Source organism: Myodes glareolus, chromosome 13 (assembly GCF_982192425.1).
Source record: "Myodes glareolus chromosome 13, mMyoGla1.1, whole genome shotgun sequence".
NCBI lineage: Eukaryota > Metazoa > Chordata > Mammalia > Rodentia > Cricetidae > Myodes > Myodes glareolus.
The window spans coordinates 1,089,741-1,108,154 of record NC_142038.1 but is presented as its reverse complement, the minus strand read 5'-3'; the positions used below and the strand labels follow the sequence as shown (position 1 = coordinate 1,108,154).

Here is an 18,414-nt window from a genome sequence, read left to right as displayed (position 1 = left end):
TTTCCACCCACAGCTTAGTGCAACTCAGTTGATTAGCAGACCACAGCCCTAACTTACTGACTTACTAACACACAACACAGTGCAATAACATAAATGTTAGTTATGAAGGTAAGGCAGTAGAAGAGACAGATATGTGAATGATAGAATACAAAGTTATCTCGAACACACTGGTAACTCAGGTGGGAGCTGAGGGAAGGAAAGAATCTGAGAAGTGTTCAGCTTTAACCACAGACAGCAGGTGGTTGTGTGTACACAGAATCTGCATGAAATCATGCTCAATGAAACCACTCAGACTAGACAACCTATCAGGAACAGCTACATCATCTTCATAAAAAGCAAAAGAAGTCTCACTGTCATACACTGTTACTGAAAGATACTGTAAAAATAGAATACTTACAAATATTTGGCGCACAACCTAATTTAAACATGAAGCTGTACTCTGAACTCACTGAGTACTTGGTCTTGCTGCAGGTGTAGGGGCTAACTCCCATTTAGCAGACTCAGCAGCGGATTCTGAGATGGTAACTTCACTAACCTGGGTTTCCAACAGTCCTGCTTGCCACTACAACATATCTACACCAAAGACGAGAAAAGCACGTGCAGGTATCTATTTGAAAAATGCTACCAATACTAGCAACTCAATTCTAGTATTAAGAGGACAAGATCCAATCCCAGATATTAGAAAGAAGAAGTTCAATTAAGCCATATGTTTTGTAATCTTTTTTCCTGCATCTTCTAGGCAAAGACTACTCTACAATTTTTAAAGAGTATCTATTTTCCTGTTTGCACTTCCAAAAATATATGTCATCTTTTTATAGGATTACCATCTGTCTTGTGCCCAAGTAAGTGTTCTGAATCAGTCTTGCTATTTTTCTAATTCAAAGTTTTAAGTTTACGTATACACTTGAAATTTGCATGATAGTTCAAGAGAAAAGGTTTTAGACATAAAAAAAAACACTCCCCCCCCAGCAAAACCCCCACAAATCTACAGGGTCAGTGAGATGGCCCAGTAGGTAAAGGCACTTCTTATTAAAACTGATGACCTACAAGCTCTAGGTCACAGTGCAAGGCAAAAACCACCTCCAAGCTGTCCTTTGACCTACATACAAACAACTATGACACATGCACACACACACACACAAACTATTAAAGACTGTTTAAATAAAAGAAAAAGAATACTGTATAAACAGAAAAAAAATCTAATTACTTTACACTTTTTTATGACACATGCACACACACACACACACACAAACTATTAAAGACTGTTTAAATAAAAGAAAAAGAATACTGTATAAACAGAAAAAAATCTAATTACTTTACACTTTTTTTTTAAAGACAAGATCTTGTGTAGACCAGCTGGCCTCAAGCTTACTATGTAGTCCAACAAAAACACCTGAACTCAATGAGGTTCACGCCTCCAATTTCCTAAGCACTGAGATTACAGGGGGCCCCCCACTCTGGGTGCTACCACCTCTTTTTAAAAGGATGGTTCCAGGTAGCTATGTGTGCCATTATTTTTAACATCTAATACAAAAACTAGAGACAAGTCAAACAATGACTTAAAGTTAAGTAGCTCCATTACTCTCGTTTTACAAGAAGGAACCTCAGTCTCAGAGAAAGTAAAACCTGTCCAATGGAGCTAAATCATCTGCTCCTTTCCCTACGCCACACGCCCTGCCTACAGGTGAGTCATCACTATCAGCGTTCCTTAAACTTTCCACCTTCTGCATTTTTAGTCTCTTAGAAGAACTATGTCTATGTTTTAGTCTCTCAGAAGACCTATGTCTATGTTTTAGTCTCTTAGAAGAACTATGTCTATGTTTTAGTCTCTTAGAAGAACTATGTCTATGTTTTAGTCTCTCAGAAGACCTATGTCTATGTTTTAGTCTCTCAGAAGAACTATGTCTATGTTTTAGTCTCTTAGAAGAACTATGTCTATGTTTTAGTCTCTTAGAAGACAAATGCTTTTTGGGAATAGCAAAATGTTTTAATTACATATTCTGTGCCTATAGAAATTTGTCCTGAAAACTGAGCTTAAAAGTAATTATCTATTTAGAAACATTAATATATTCATTATGCATAACATAAATCAGCTTCCTGAAAAATGAACTTCCAAACAGTAAAAACAGAGAGAGAGAAAAGTAAGTAGCACCGTTTCACATTACTGAAAATCTTGTGCTGACAGAGCACACAGCTGAGCTTACACCTGCTTCTGCGTTTCATCTTTCAGTGTGCTCTTTATTCCAAGGATAAGAAGAAATTAAACATAGAGACGATAGGAAGAGAAGATAGTTTGCCTAATACCTTTTATATTCCTGTGCATATTTTTATCTGATAGTTTATCAAATTCAAGGAAGGAGCAGTTGTTTCATGTGTTTGTGTGCATGCATCTGCTCATACATCCACACACTTGAAGTTGAGGCTGCAATCTCTTCCTCTACTACTGTTTATTATTAAGGCAGGGGTTCTGGTTGAGCCTGGAGCTCACTATTTCAGTAATACCCGGGAGTCTATCTCTGGCCCCTAGTGTACTCGGGTTCCAGACGGTGGGCCGCACCACCCATCTTTTCACATGGGTTCTAGGATCCACACCCTGGAACCCACATTTGTGTAGCAAGTACTTTATCCACTGAGCAATCTCTCCAGTTCCAAATGATAATTTCTTTTTCCCCCCTCCAAAAAAAAAAACAAACAAACAAACAAAAAACCAGGGTTTCTCTGGAGCTTGGAGCCTGTCCTGGAACTAGTCTTGTAAACCAGACTGGCCTAAAACTCACAGAGATCCATCTGCCTCTGCCTACCGAGTGCTAGGATTAAAGGAGTGTGCCACCACGGCTCGGTAATAGTTTCTTAAAGGTTAAATTGCACTGGAAAATCTGAAACTTTCAAGATTTTTACTTTCACTCTATTTCATACAAACTAATTGTATCTTGCATTTGAACCAATGTTCATAAACGATTGTGTAATATTAAGCTTTAGTTTGTCATACAACACCAAAAAAGGTTTGTTTTTGTTTCTACAAAAATCACATTTGTGAATACCACCACAGATCCCACTGGAGAAGCCCTTGGGAAGGAAAAGTAGCTAAGACAATGGTGGGAGACATAGATTTTCACAATTTTAAAATGGATCATCAGCAACAATACTGTACAATCGTAGAAAAAAATATGAAACTTAAGTTGAATGACCACAATGCCTGTCAATTGTTCTTTAAGTAAAAATGGTGTTTCCTGGAAGGAAAAGTAAAAAGCCAGTCACAGTAATGGCAGAAGATAATTCATCCTCTCTCAAAACTTCTTTATTTCTTTATGTGCAATAGGAGGTTTGCCTCGTATACATGAAGTCCTGGGTTCAATCCCCAGGTATCACCTGCAAGCCTATAATCCTGTCACTCTTGGGGACCTGGAGTCAGAATGGTCAGCAATTCAAGTCCATCCTCAGCTACACAGGGAGTTCAATGTCAGTCTGGGATACTGAAGACCCCAACATTCCCCAAAATTAAAATTTAAGAAAAGTATGGTGGGACTTAAATGAGTGGGTCCATTTGACAAAACTCTATGAACTGTGTACTACAAGATATGATTTCATTGTAGGTGAATTATACCTTATTTTGAAAACTCATTAAACAGGAAATTTAAATCAAGACAATATATTTCTAAGAGTCATAAACTGGCTAACAAAAACTCTATTTCCAGGCATAGGAAACCGCCTTTAAAATTGGAACTGATCAGAAAGCCTCCTTTCTGAGGACTACCCAAAGGGAGAAAAACAATTAGTAGACCCACCCAGTTGTAAGGCCTAGAAACCACAACAATGACCACCACAGCAAGACATACAAAAGGGTGCAATAGTAGCATTTATATCTTGGGGATAACCAATAGCCTTCCATTTGACTAAAGATCTACTCAATAGAAGGGGATTCAAAACTGATACTGAAAATCTAGCCAACTAACCTTGGCTGGTGAGGTCATGGACCCCAAGAGAACCTAATATTACCACTTCCCTAAACCAGTATATTACCCACCTGCATTCTAATTTTTTACCTATTTTCTTATTTCCACCAGTAAGTGTAGTTCTTAATCCTCATCAGAGAAGCTTCTTTTTGCAACACAAACGATCACAGAAATCCACAGCTGACCATAATGTAGAGAGAACAACTGGCCATGGAGTGCCTACCTCCAACTGATATATCTACAATACACCCTACACCTAAAGCTCAGGGACAAATATTGCAGAAGAGGGGACAGAAAAAAAAAAAAAACACTATAGAGCCAATGGTACAGAACACTGGCTACTAGGTGGTGTTTTAGATATGACAGTGTCAGACCCATGAAATCTTAACAATATAGTCATCTAAACAAGACCTACACAATGACGGCATCAGTTGACATCCTGAAGTAGATAGGGGAAATCTCACAAAAATCTCACCTCTAGAGAAAGAGTTACAAGCAACTAATGACCAATAGAGAGAGAATTAATCTTCTGCAATGATGGGCCCCTTGATAGACGGTGCAATCTCAAGTTGTCAGTCTTAAACACATATACATATAAGCAACACTAAAAAGATTGATTGTGCATATATGCATGTAATTGAAGAGGTCATGGATTTGAGAAAGGAGTGCAGTGGGTAGAGGGAAAATTTAAAAAGAGGAAGAGATGGGCATGGCAGCTCACAGTTGTCTGTAACTCTAGATCCAGGGCTTCTGACACCCTCACATAGTCATACATGCAGGCAAAAGACCAATGATCATAAAATAAAAATAAATTATATATAAAAAAGATAATACTGTCACCCAGGAATTTAGTAGTTAAACATCAGCAGCAAGACATTGGGAAGGATATCCAAACTCAACACTATAACTCATCATCAAAACAGAATTTGGAAATAGTCTTGTAAGATTACTTGAAAAACAATTCACATATGCTTTAACCAAATAGACAGACATTCAATTAGCAATTTGTTTTTTTTTTGCCAAGAGAATATGTTTATTGCTACAATTACATAGCACTTTCTTTTTTTTTTAGACATAGATTTTTATTTATTTTTTTATATTTAAATTCAAAGTTTATTAAATTATAAAAGTTTCCATTTCCGCCCCTCCTCCCAACACCCTCCCAAGCAATTTGTTTTTTGGATATGTTCTTGTGCCAAAGCTATAAAGACAACAATGTCCTATCATTTGGTTTAAACAAATCTACTGTTGCTTACACTGTTTAATGTGGTAAATATAAGCTACATTTTATCAGAGTGACAGAAGGACTACGTCTTTTGAATACACTATTTCATCAGTTCTTATCATCTTAGAACCTTGTGAGTTTGATGAAGCAGTTATGACACTGTAGAACTAGACTGAGATTGTGCATATCCCAGCTCTGCTTAGAAGTTATATTAACTTAGACATAACTAAATTTATCATTCATATAACTTATGAAGTTAAAATGGGTCTATATATGAGATGTGCTTAAAGCAATAGCCTAAATGCTTGTAGCTAGTAGTAAATAGTAATAGTTCCACTAAATAAATAGGGAAACTGAGGCACAAACACTGTTAAGACACTTGACACACATGATCAGTTAATTCTAAAATCTACTTAATCATGACACACACCTTTATAATGCATAAATCATCTTAGAAAAAACACAGTTTTAGCCTAAACTGTAGGAAACAACAACATACATACATCAAATATCTACAGACTAGTTTAGTAAATCATACAGGTGAAGAAAGATACTCAAGAAACATTGCTGAGAAAAAGAAAGCTAAAAAGCAAAATGCAAAGCTGGCCCTATTTGAGTGTGTGTTTATACCTAAACATCTCAGGTGATACATAGATAATAATAATTATACCACAGAAGGACAGGAAAATGTCAGAAAGCCCATTTTCCTTACCCGGTACTTTCTGTAACAACTAAGCAGGTTTAACTTCAGAACCAAACAACTACTCCAAGTCATCTTACCTGCCAAAGTCGAACAGTGAATTACAAAACAAGGCTCTGCCAAAGGTACTCCCCTTAGGCACTCTCCTCCCATGCCCAAGTCTTCCTAGTTTTAAATGTCACAATGCCCGGTAGTCTTTTCATGTCTGACTTCACTCTATACATCCCACACTCACTTCACCAGCAGTTTCCTTCCCAATTCAACCACAATTCAATCAGCTGTGGTGAAGCCTATTCTCTGGAACTCATCTAGCCAAACCCCTCACATCTAACACCCTATACCTGAACTTACCCAAAACAGTGTTTTTCAACACTTATATGATTTCTACAAGTTTCCTTAATTTATACTCGTTTCTTCGTTTCCTTCACTTCTTTTATCAGTCCAAGACAGTTTAATAATGTCTCCAAAGTCTACGAGGAATCCTGAGTAGCACACAGACACTGAAAGCTTGGTGAATGACTTGGAAAGACCACTTATTTCAATATGCTGACATGAATGAAGCAGGACAATTCACAGCAAAATCAAGAATGTGGATGGATAAGCCTGCCTGAGTCATTTCACAGGACTACTTATTTCCCAGTGCTCTAGATGCCCCATCCAGAAATACAGGCAAAAACAGTAATATGCCTAGGGGGCACCTGTATCATGATGTGACGAGAGGCTTTTAAGTCCTCTCCCCACCCCAGAAAGTAACTGAAGCTAAGCTCAGGAAAAAGCAGTCTATGCAGGAGGTGGCAAGGCTGAGAGCAAGAGAGGAAGGACTCACCAGAAAGGGAAGCAGAGATAGAAAAGAGGCAGGGAAGGCCAGAAGGGAGTAGGATGACACATTCAAAATTCTACAGCCAAAGCAATGTCGGTAATCAGGAAAAACGAACTAATGAACATAAACATTCATGCATTGAGAAGAGGCAGGACAGCTAGCAGGTCTGAACTACAAACACACCAGGAAGAAAGTGCTTCAGAGAAAGTGTCACTTAGCAATGACTGGAAGTGATAAAAGTAACAGTTAATTTAAATCCTCTCATTTCTCTCATTCCTCTGTCTTAAAGGACATTGGAAAGTATAAATCAGCTGTAGTACTCATGGAGATGCAAGCTACCATACACTAGATACAATGTATGCAAAACAACACAACGGATCATTAGGACACAGGGGAAAAGGCAAACATACCATACACTAGATACAATGTATGCAAAACAACATACCACACACTAGATACAATGTATGCAAGACAACATACCACACACTAGATACAATGTATGCAAAACAACATACCACACACTAGATGATACAATGTATGCAAAACAACACAACTGATCAGCAGGACACAGGGGAAAAGGCAAACATACCATACACTAGATACAATGTATGCAAAACAACAAAAAGGAATAGCAGGACATAGGGGAAAAGGCAAATTTATATTTTACCAGAATTAACATTATTTTGAAGTACACTGTGGTAAGAAATAACTAAGGGTCCATGAAGTAGTCACAAAGTACTCTGAGAGCCTGAAGTTAACATTTAAAATATGCATTTAACACAAATGTTCCCTTAACATAGGAAAAACATAAAATGAAGTAAATTTAAGAGCTAGCAAAATGACAGATGTAAATGTGACAAAATCAATAAATACGTTACATGTAAATGGACTAAACTTTTAAAGTGTTATGGCCCAAAACATACTCTGTGGGCAAAACTCAGATCATCACTCTTTTCATATGTTCGTCAAAGAAAATTAGTTATGGTATTATTACTAGCTGGCTAAAATCAAAGCAGTATTTTTAAGGACACAAGAAAATTACATGAAATTCAAATTTCTGTGACGTAAATTATTTTTATCAAGCAAGTATCACACACTGTCTATGGCTGCCTCCTCAAAACAAGGAGCTCAGAGGCTCTATAGCAAGCAAATTTAACATATTTGATAGTTTACAGAAAAAGTTGACAGATCCTAACCTAATTAAAGGACTGTCAGAACAAATAAATAAAAATGAATAATAAAAAGTTATGCAGGTTACACTCTTGTCTGAGGAAAGGAAATGTGAGAATCAAGTTACATTCTAAGTTTTCATTACTACGACTTTGAGATCCATCAAACAAAAATGTCGCTGATTTACAAGCCTCTTGTTTAAGGATGGACAGTTCCTGAAATGTTGGAGGCTGTTGTTTGTGAGAGGTAACAAGCCACATGTTCTCACTCCCCTAAACAAGCTTGTCTGCCCCATCTGCACCAGATGTTCTTGATTGCATGTGGGCAGGAGGGTCACAGGCAGAACTATGCCACGATATATGCTTGCCTGATTGGATGTAGGCTGGAGGTATGTCAGGATGTATGCTTATCCCTGACTGGACCTGATGGGCAATGCAATGAATTATGGGTTTTCCTTTAAACTGCTGCAAACCATGATTTGGGACCATTTCCCAGGAACCTGGGTATGAACCTGATCAGAACCCATCTATTGGCTGGTGTTTAATTACTGCTTGCTTCAAATTTGGCTTTAAAACTGTGGTAGCGGTCTTACTCTTCATAGGTAGGAACAAGAGAATCTCAACTGAGAAAATGTTTCCATCAGATTGTCTGAAGGCAAGTGTATGGAGGGGGCTGTTTTTGAGATAATGTCTCTTTGTGTAGCACTGGCTGTCCTGGAATTCACTATGCACACTAGGCTGGCCTTGAACTCTAAGTCTGGTCTGCCTCTGCCTCCCAGAGTGCCAGGATTAAAAAGCGTGCGCCATCACAGATAGCACATTTTCTTGAATGGCATTGACGTGGGTATTGTGGGGAGGGCAACCTCTGAGTATGTGGTCCTGATCTGTACTGAAAGCAGGCTCAGCAAGCCATAGAGAGCAAGCCAGTAAGGGGCCATCCTACATGGCTTTCTGCTTCAGTTACTATCTTCAGGTTCCTGCCTTGAATTCCAAATCTTGACTTCTGTCAATGGACTGTAAACCATGACATGTATGTCAAATACAGCTTTTCTTTTCCATGCTGCTTTTGGCCATGGTGTTTTACAACAGAAACGGAGAGTAAACTAAGACATGCTATCTATAAGATTCCTCTAAAGTGGAATAATGCACATCACTTGAAAGGATACGAAAGATGATACTAAGAGAGTAACCATAAAAGCTAATAGCTCAATTAACATCAGAAAAAAAACTTGCTTTAAGAAAGTATTACTAGAGACTCAAACATAGTACTACTAGAGAATAAACATTTCAAAATGAAATGAAGGTTAACACATCATGAAGATACAGGATTTATCAATGCATATTCATTTAACATTAAACCCCCAAATACATAATGGTGTGAAAGGAGAAACAGACAATTCACTAATACAAAGATTTCAATGAAGCAGACTCCCAGTTCACTGGTAGACACTGTTTCCTGACAAAAGCAAAGCTGAGTTTAATCTCCAATGTGAAGGGGAAGGGAAGGGGAGAAGAGAGGGAGAGATAAAAGAATGGGATAGAGAAGAAAGGAGGATGAAAGAGAGAAGAAACGGAGAGAGGAGGGGAGAGGAAGAAAAAGAGAAAGGGTGAGAGGTTAGAAGGTTGAAGATCCCAAAAATAAAAATCCGAAACTAGAAACAAAAGAAATCCAACATTTTGACAATTTCACACCTAACATAGTGTGAAGGATTGTAGCCAAATGCAAAGGTTGAGAAAAATAAAAAGATGGCCTTCGTATTATGTACAGTAAGGAAACACAAAGCACAAGAGCTATGTGTGCAGATGTGCTAGGTCATCTCATTACATATAATTAAACATTCAAACTCTGAAAAGAATTCAAAATCAGAAACACTTATCTCAAAAGCCGGGCGGTGGTGGCGCACGCCTTTAATCCCAGCACCTGGCAGAGCCAGGTGGATCCCTGTGAGTTTGAGGCCAGCCTGGTCTACAAGAGCAAGTTCCAGGACAGGCACCAAAAACTACGGAGAAACCCTGTCTCGAAAAATAAAAAAAAATAAAAAAAAAATAAAAAAAAAAACAGAAACACTTATCTCAAGCACTATGGACAACAGACATTCAACCTGGGAATTGAACACTAACAATGACTTTGAATGTTGCTTTTAAGTTTCCATTCTTAGGATAGGCAAAAACAAGACTCAACATAGTAAAAAAAAACTGACATCATAGAGAATATGTTCTTTGACCACAACAGAGCTAAATTATATAACTACAGCAGAAATAAATCTGGAAAACCATCAAATATTAGGAAATGAAACAAAATACTTCTAAATAACCCATGGGCTAAAGACTAGAAGCCATAAATTCAAAACATTTCAAACAAAACAAAATATACACACATACACATATAAAAAGTGGTGCTAGAAAAAGCAGTTTATAAATGGGCATTGTGGCACACATGTAAGTCCAGCAATTGAACTTGAGGCTAGTGCAGACTATACACAGGAGACCCTAGAGAAAGAACAGCTTAAATCAAGACAATTCTAAGGAAATAGCACGTATAATAGAGTACTGAACCCAGAGGAGTATACAGACATATAGTGAATGACAGAGTAGAAACTAGTAAGATAGCCAAAATTCTCTGACGAATTCTTTCAGATAACAGAGAAGAAAGAAATACTTTGTAGATCACTCCTAGTGGTCAGTACTACCTGATACCAAAGCCAAATACTCTAAGACAACTGGAGATACATTTATTCCTCAGTAATCCAAAAAGCCTTAACTCAAGTATCAGCAAACCAAACTTGACAACATGTAGAGATCATTATGATCAAGTTGAATTCTTGTATTTTTATTTGTGTGTGGATCGTGATGTCAAGATGTGTGTGTGTGTGTGTGTGTGTGTGTGTGTGTGTGTGTGTGTGTATAAGCCAAAGGGTACCCTGTAGGAGTTGTGTTCTCTCTTCCTATAGAATTTTGATCATCATCCCTGACAGTTAGCCCTGTACCCACTGAGCTATCTCATGTCCCATGAACAAGCTGTTTAACAGGAATGATCAATTTATATAAAGAGGAACCACTTGGAATCATATAAATAGTTCTATTTCATTATACAAAGAACTTATGATACATTCTAGATGCCTAGAAATCTCTCTGTATCCAGTCCCACAGATTTCCTGGCTTCCTGCTTTGTCTCTGCATTTTCCCTTGCTACATAATGCTTGCATCTTTCCATCTTTATCTTTATCTCTGATTCTGTCTCTCTTGCACACTTTAATTATTTGATCCTTTTATTTTCTCAAGAAATTCTTTTGACACTAAAAGAGAGTTTTGCCTGTATTTTCCACAAAAAATTGTCATTTATTTTTAAGTATTTGGATAGTCTAATACTGATTTATATGAGGTAGGGATTAATTTTTCCACTTGGATAACTAATTGGTGTCACAGAAAATATTGACCCTTATAAGAAAACAGTAAGAGCATTTTCCAAGTCAAATCAGTCAAAACTTTTCTAATCAACTAGCTATTGCTTAAAAGTATCTTAATGAAGTTATGCAAGTTAATTTGGCAATATTCAACTTTTAAAAATTATCATACTCTCTCCTGGCAACACTATTTTTATACATTTTAAGAAATAACAATGCTCCCTGAATTACGATTAAAAATAACTGAGCTTTAAAAATCAAAAGCATCCTAATGTCCAACAGTATGAGAGCAGTAAAACAAATGCTGGTACAGCTACACAATGGGCCTGGAGAACCACTGAAATTGGTATTTATATAGCTATAAATAACATGAAGAGAACACATAGTGTTCATTTGCTAAGTGGAAAACACAGGAAATAAAATTATATGTAAAGTGTGGTCTCAATTATGTAGAAAGAATAGAAAATAAGTGGACCAGAAGGAGCTGTTATTGGATGGCAGCATTCTTTAGATATGTTAGTCAATATGAACTTGGAGTGTTTTTAATTGAATAAAGTCTATGAGGTTTTTGTTTTTCTGAAAATTGATTTTACTTGGGAATGCTCAAGTAAATCTACCAGTTTCAAGTTAATCAGAAGGCTTCTTTTTTAAAGTCAAGATATTTCACAAACAAATTCAGACAAAGAGTAAGACAATGGATTGAGACTATTATTTTTGCTTTAGTAAAACCTGGGTAACTTTCTCTTTCTTTTCATCTTACGTAAGGAACATTTAGTGAATCTGACATAAAATTTTTATATTGATATGTACAAAAGATTTTATACACACACAGTGAGTCATGGTCTACTGGCCTTACATATTCAAAGTTTAAATGACAAGAATGGCAAATCCTCCCTGCTCAGTTTATAGCACTGGAATCACTCCCATTCAGATCCCTCCTTTCACTTTTATACTAGAGCACTGGTTATGTCTTAGCCTAGGCCACACCTGCACCCACATGGCTAAACATGGTTGGGAAAACAGTCATTCAGAATGGTCTCCTTTTTTTCTCAGGACCACACATCTGAGAATTAATTTTTTTAATATTTGTTTATTTTTATGTGCACTGTTTTTTTTGCCTGCATGTATATCTATGTGAGGGTCTTAGGTCCCCTGAAACTAGAGTTAAAGACAGTTGTGAACTGCCATGTGGATGCTGGGATTGAACTCTGGTCCTCGGGAAGAATAGCTAGTGCTCTTAATCTCCTGAGTAATAACATCTAGAACTTTTTCTTGGGTTTATTCTCTTTTGTTGCTGACCACTCAACCTGTATCTGTCTTCACATTTAAATACTCCAGCTTCAATCTCAGCTCTAATTTCAGAGAAAGGAAGTCATTAAGAGGAAACTTCACAGCTAAGAATAAAGTTCAACTGCGGAGAGCCTCCCTAACAAGCACGAAGTTCTAGGTTTAAAGCCCGGCACCCAAAAATGAAGAAGAGGAAATCATGGATTCTACCATGTGTCAATCAAATTAGCAGTGTCTGCTCCACATTAGTTCCTCAGCTCCATTCTAAAGGCATCACAGCCTCTCTTTGCATTTCCCCTTTATTGGGTCATTACTAAAAATGTTATTTCTCACTTTCTGCAAGCCATGTTCCTAGAGCATGCTCCTTCACAGCAGTGCTCCCCAGAGATCTTCGTAAACTCAGCAACAGCTCCTGCTTTCCAGGGTCTCTTTATCAGCCACAGCCATTTCCACAACAGCACAAGCCAAATGCTCAGCCCTTATCCAAGATGCTACTAAAACTCAACCCAGTTGTGCCTTTGCTACAAGGGCACCTCATTTTTAGACTCCTGTGCTGGTTTCACCCCAGCCTCTTCCTGATGTAGCACCCTAACATGCAGATGCCCCCTCCTCTGTCTCTACGCACACACTAAATGATTTAACAGTTATTCTTTTAATTTCTTTATTTAATTTACATCAGTACCGCATGTACCCCTCTTCTCTACTCTTACCCCAACCCCCACATCCATTCTTCCTATTTCTGGCCAGCAAGGGGCAGGCCTCCCATAGGTATAAACAAAGCAGGGGATATCAAGTTGTGGTAACACTAAGCACCTCTCCTTGTCACACTTATGATAACAGTACCTATGGGTCACCCACTCCCAAATTCCTCTCACCATTTATAGTCAAATTATATTCACCTTTCTTCTTGACATTACCATGCAGATGGCTGAAATGTAACAGGTTTACACTAAACTGCATGTTTTCAGCCTCACTTCCAAATCTGCTTCACCTGTAGGATTCACTTCCATTGACAGCTACTTCACTTAAAGCTACCTCATTCTTTCAAGGACTCAGACCAAAGCATTCAGAATCATCCCTGGCTCCTTTCTTATCTGAAGCTTCATATCCAAAGTCATGAAAGCCAATCCACAGCCACCTTCAATACACGCAGAAATCTGGTTTTGTCAGGATATTCTAGTTTCCTTGATTACTGCAACAGCATCTTAAAGCGTTTTCTCGTCCCCCCACCTCCACCCCGCCCGGGTCTCCTTAGTTTATACTCTAAACTAAGGCACTGGTGCCCCAGAAAGGCAGCGCAGTTGCTGACATCTTGTACTCTGGGACCTCACATCTTCTGCAGCTGGCCAGCTTCACAATGTCTGGCATATACATGCAAATAAAAATAATTGAAGCATAAGAAATACAGTAAAATCTCTTTGACTTCTTTCAGAGCCTGTAAATCATATCAAAATAAACTTTAAAACAATATGGAGCATTTTCAGGACTATACAAGTAAATTTAAAAAAATATAACCTCAAAGAAAAATGGACATAAAATTGTCATAAAAGAAAATAAGACAACTTAAAACTACAGTAAAAGTTTTAATAAATTAAGTAGGCTTATTCACAGGCTCCCAACACTAATATATGAGGAAGCACCAGTCAAAGTTTGTAGAGGCCCCAACTGACTAATCTTTACAAACTTTGGCTTTGGCTGAGTTCTCCATGTTATCTAATCAGAAGAGGTTGTTACAGGAACCTCTGACTTAATGGCCAGTCAGCAAGATGGCAGAGCTGGCCAGGACTTCAAGCTGGCATTTGAATTGGTGAAGTCTGTGGACTGAGCTCTGACCTGTGGGGTCTGTGCTACTCTGGACAGTGTCACAATGAAAGATACCAGTTTTCATGCTGAATTGGTGATTGTGCTGAAAATACATGGCAATTAACACACCTATATACCTGGGCCAGGTCATCTATAAAACAACTATCAGACATTTCAACTATCCTCAAACCAGTGGCACCAGGGTAACACTGATAAAGGAAATTATGTGCATGCTACCTGACTTACTATTAAGATCCTAATGATTCCCACATACCTACTTTAATTGACTATGGCACAATTATAGCTGACTATTTGAAAAGATCCATTGTAATACTCAGTGATAAGTTATGTAATGTCATAAATCCTGTCCTCTGTTGTAATTATAATTGTTTTAATAGAATTCACTAATACATTGTCATAACTGACAGTTCAAAATTAAAATCAACTAACATTTTAATAAATATCAGCAGAATGGTGTTGGCTAAAATATTTCACATTCTCCACACAGCTCACCATTTCCACTGCCTATAAAATAAGTTCAACCTTTCAGGTTAAGTTCTTTAAGAATTTTGGGCAAACTTAAGAATGACAAAAAATCCAAATATCTGTATTTTGCCAGCTTGTTTTTATTCTGCTGCTGTACAACAAAATAATATTACTATGTGATTTGTTCAAGAATTTGCATTTTCTCCAGAGATGTGATGTAATTTGCTCATAAATAAAAATCTCTTCAAAGCACTGAACTATGATGTAATAAAAAAGTTTAACTCAGATTCCCCCACCCCCATCCTGGAGACAGGGTTTCTTTGTGTAGGCTGGCCTTGAACTCTCAGAAATCTGCCTACCTCTGTCTCCTAAGTGCTGGAATTAAAGGTGTGCACCATCACATCTGGCACCTTTCCACTTATTAAAATGATACAACATGGGCTAGTGAGTTGGCTCAACAGGTAAAACATACTGACACTGCCAAGCCTGATGGCCTGACTTTCAATTCCCAGAACCTAAATAGTGGAAGGAGTGAATCAAATCCTATAAATTGCTATCTAATCTGCACATGTCCACCAACTGATCTCTTCAAAAAAATACATACAACTTAAAACTATTCATGATGACCAATGTAGATCAACAGGCTCCGGGAAGGAGATACAGAATGTGGTAAAATACTTGTTTGCCTAGCACGGACAACTAAGACCTGAGTTTGAGCTCTAACAAAAGAGAGAAAGGAGGGGGGAGGCGGCAAGCTAGCTAGCTGCTAGTTTTATGTGAGGTCCTGATTGATATACCATATAGTTTCTGAGCAGGGTATGTGGTACAGGCCTATAATACTATCACTTGAGAGGTTGAGGCAGAGGAACAAGGGTGTATGGCCAGCCTAGACAACAGTTAGTTACAGCCTTGGCAACACAGCAAAACCATCTCAAAAAACAAGCAGCAACAAAAATCACCATCACCAACAAGAATGAGCACACATGTTAACTGCTACCTGTTTTAGCTGGAGTTTCTATTGCTATGATAAATCACCATGACCAAAAACAATTTGGGGAGGAAAAGGTTTATCTGGCTTACACATTCTGATCATAGTCCATCAAAGAGGGAAGTCAGGGAAGGAACTCAAAGCGGGAACCTAAAAGAACTGGAACAGAAGCCATGAAGAAACAATGCTTACCAGTGTTCCTCAGAGCTTGTTCAGCCTGCCCAGTGTTACTGTCCCAAAAGAGCTGGGCCCTCCCATATGAATCATTAAGAAAATGTACTACAGACTTACCTACAGGCAAACCTTATGGAGGCATTTTCTCAATTTAGAGTTCCTCTTCCCAAATAACTGTAGCTTGTGTCCAGTTGACAAAAATCTGACGAGCATACTATCATTCCCCCATACACAATGAAAACCTGAAAGCAAAGGAAAAGTATGACCAACGGGAGCAATGTTAACTGTGTAGAAAGCCTGAGCTGCGGCACCCAGTGACAGTGCACCTGCCTACCATGTGCCAAGTCCTCTTTCCAGATCTAGCACTCGACAATAGAAACAAGTAAATTCAATTCTTCTAGGAGGGAAGACAGAAAGAAACAGGCCCGAGAAAAGATGACAAATTTGAAACAAGTCCAAAGTTACTTTTTATAAGGGTACAGGAGGTTAAGAAAACCAAAATTCATTGTGAAACATTTAAATACAACAACAAAAACACTCGCAAAAGATTGACATGAAAACCAGAGAAAATAACTAATAAATAAACCAATCCAGGACTTCCTGTAGCCAACAAAGAGCTTCAGAGAAGAAAACTCACAAAAATGAGGGGGAAGAAATTATAAAGAAAAGTTTAAAGTCTTTTAAGTTTAAAATCAATGGAATATTATATTCTAAGAATAAAAGAATAATGATAAGATATATAACACCTCATCTGTGAACTAACAAATAAAGCTTGTCTGAAGACCATATTGCAAAACTAAACCACTAGTTTGCTATAGAGGCCAAGCAGTGGTGGCGCACACCTTTAATCCCAGCACTCAGGAGGCAAAGGCAGCCCGATCTCTGTGAGTTCAAGGGCACACTGGGCTAAACAAAATTGATCCAATCTAAAAGAGAAACAGAGCTAGGTGGTTATGGCTCACACATTTAATCCCGGTATTTGGGAGTCACACACCTTTAACCCAGCACTAGAAAAATGGAGACAGGAAGGGATATGGCTGAGTGAAGAGGAATAAAGGTAGAGGAGACAGGAGCTCAGTGCATTCGGTCTGAGGATTCAGTAGAGGTTAAGAACTAGTGGCTGGTTGCTCTGCTTCTCCGATCTTGTAGCATTCACCCCATATCTGACTGAGATTTTATTATTAAGACCAATAAGAATTCACACAACAATATATCATTGTGAAGCTTTAATATTTAATAGACAATACAAAAACTACAAAAAAGTTCTAGAGACATACAACTGCTATAAACAGGTGGTAGCTGGCCCGAGGTAACAGTGAAGTCTGGGTGACAGTGGCATTGTTTTCAAATCTCCAAGACCGCCACCCCAACTGTTCAGTGGCTCTCCTTGAATCTTCCACATTCTCTGGCATTCATGCAAGCCCATATGATGGATTCTGGGCAGAGGATTAACAGTGCCTCAAACTGTTATCCTCCCTACTTGCCTGAAGTCATAGGACAGCAATTGCAGAAAAGCAGACAAATCCAAAAGAAGTCACAAAAATCCTACCCTTACAAAAACTAGAAAAGCAAAAAGTCAACCATCCCTCTTAACACACTGAGATCTTACAGAGTTAATCCATCAGTGCCACATAACCTATTTCTCTTAAGTAAACTGTACCTAAAATTCTATACATACCTAGACTAAAATCCAAATACCCAGAGCAAGCATTTTCTGACACAAAAGCCAAAACCAAAAACATACTACCTCCTCACTTTTCAGGTATTTCTACAGGTGTGAGTTCTAGCAACTCAAGAAGGAAAACAAGAATTCTGTACTGATACATAGGCTCTCTCTGTCTGCTTCTTTGTCTCCCCTAGCCAAACCCAGATGATTGTCCATAAAGACAGACGCACAAGTGCCCACCTCCCAGGGTTAAATTAAAGAAGAGCTGTGTGCATGAGATCCCATGTTGAAATCCTCTAGAGAACTGGCATACAACTAGGCTAACTGTGTAAACATTTGTCTTTTTTGCTTACTTATTTAATCATCTGTAAAAGAATGAACACTTATTATAATCTGTTGAACTCCGCCTAGCCTGAAATTATAATTTTACAGATGTATAAAAGCACAAAAATCCAGACACTTTTCACTTATTCTGCCAATCTGTGATATTTGGTAACATTATTCCCTAAATATGGTTTGTTTGTTTCATCCCTGAAAGGGATGCCAACAGACAAGTACTAACTGAAGAAGGTAGTATTTCAGTTGAAAACAAAGCCTGTTGGGCATGGAGACACATGCTTTTAATTGCAACACTCAGGAGGCAGAGGCAGGTATATCTCTGTGAGTTCAGGTTAGCCTGGTCTACAAAATAAGTTCCAGGACAGGTTACACAGAGAAACCTGTCTGGAAAAAAAAAAAA

General features: G+C 38.0%; 1 protein-coding gene across 2 annotated transcripts in view; it reads right to left on the bottom strand.

Moving 5' to 3' along the window:
• Positions 1–18,414, bottom strand: part of Socs6 (suppressor of cytokine signaling 6) — a 28,400-nt gene that overhangs the window by 5,847 nt on the left and 4,139 nt on the right. Inside the window, exon 2 of one of the 2 annotated variants that reach the window (XM_085676339.2) lies at positions 16,127–16,251. The exons of the other annotated variant lie outside the window; for it this stretch is intronic. The gene's annotated coding sequence lies outside the window, so the exon portion shown is untranslated. The remainder of the gene's footprint in view (positions 1–16,126; positions 16,252–18,414) is intronic. 2 annotated transcript variants of the gene reach the window in all.